We start from the raw sequence: 1,623 nt of genomic DNA, 5'->3' as shown, positions 1-1,623 counted from the left end.
ATACCAAAACAAACTGTTCTTCAAAGACCTGAATTCAGTGCTAAGTAGTTTCTTATGGGGCAAAGGCCAAAAAAGAGTAGCTATGGAAGTACTATGCAGAGAATATGCAGATGGTGGAATGCACCTCCCACACTTCGAACTGTATTATTTGGCAGGCCAATTGCAACACGTGGCAAGTTGGCTAGCGGATATAGAGACAGTGGAGCACACCCTCTTGAGCGACAATGTGTCCCCATATTTTCTCGAGGAAGTGCTATGGCTGGAGAAGAACAGGATCAAATAACCCCCAACGCTCTTACAACTAGGTCAACAAATATGTAATAGGACGAAAAGAATGCTGAAAGTGGGCGAACCATACTCCCCTCACATACCGCTGTGTCTGAGCAGAACCAGTGACGCACACCTCAAACAAAGCAGAACTTACTGGGGGACCAATGGACTTATCACAATAGGTGACCTAGCCCCAGAAGGGACAATACAAGAATTTCAATACCTGATCGAATCCCATAGAATACACAGAGGTCAGTATATAACTTATGCAAGACTCACCAAACAACTAAAAACTAAATGGCCATCCTCAACAGACTTACAAACTGAAAATCCTGCATTAGGCTTGCTATATGATGTTGCCGAAAGAGAGCATATGGTATCCAGACTATACCAGGTGCTTGTAGAAGAGATACCCAAAGACATGACCAAAGGAAAATAGACATGCTAAACACTAATAGAAAGATAGATCATGGATAAGGAATGGACTAAAGCAAAACTGTACCCCAAAAAGATATCCAGAAATGCCAGACTGAAACAGCTGCAATTCTATGTACTCCACAGAGCATATCTGTCCCCAGAAAAGATATCACGCTTCCATGCAAAGTTGTCCAAAATGCGGAGAAGAGAACGCAGATATAGGACATATGTTCTGGTATTGCCCAACGCTCCAGAGGGACTGGCGGGAAATAGAACGACGCCTATGGGAGAACGGGGTAAAAGGTCAAGAATGAACAATCGAAGCCTGCCTCCTAGGTTTATACAGTTATCCGAATAAAAACAAAGCAATTAAAAATATGTTAAACCTAGCATGGGCACTAGCCAAGCAACGGATAGCGATGATGTGGAAAGCCAGAGATGGACAGTAAGTAACGGCAAGGTGGAAAGATCTGAAAAGATGGACAATGGCAGAAACAGCATGCTGGTACAAGGCACTAAGAAAGGGAATAAGAGAAAGCTCTACAGACATTACATCATGGAACATGCTAGTACAAGGATTGTTCACTTCACCAGACGACAAACCCCACTGAACTGCACTGCCAGATGAGAAAACAAGCTCAAAATGACTGTGAAGCACTGAAAGTTAGATAATCACTAATGCACATCATCCTCACACACTCTTGACCTGTGGAGCCTACAGCCTTGAAGGCAGCATCTTGTGACGCAGTTACACTTTAAAGTTGGGGTTAGGGAGGGAACTGAGGGAGGTACGGGTATGGGAATTGAACAGACGACAAAATGCTGCACAGAGATGATAATTATTTCACTGTATTCGTAAAACTCAATAAAATATATATATATATATATATATATATATATATATATATATATATATATATATATATATATATATAT

The sequence above is a fragment of the Ambystoma mexicanum genome, chromosome 1p, assembly GCF_040938575.1.
Source record: "Ambystoma mexicanum isolate Mex_15411 chromosome 1p, UKY_AmexF1_1, whole genome shotgun sequence".
NCBI classification, from domain to species: domain Eukaryota; kingdom Metazoa; phylum Chordata; class Amphibia; order Caudata; family Ambystomatidae; genus Ambystoma; species Ambystoma mexicanum.
The sequence above is the reverse complement of the archived record's forward strand: the minus strand, read 5'-3'. Positions refer to the sequence as shown.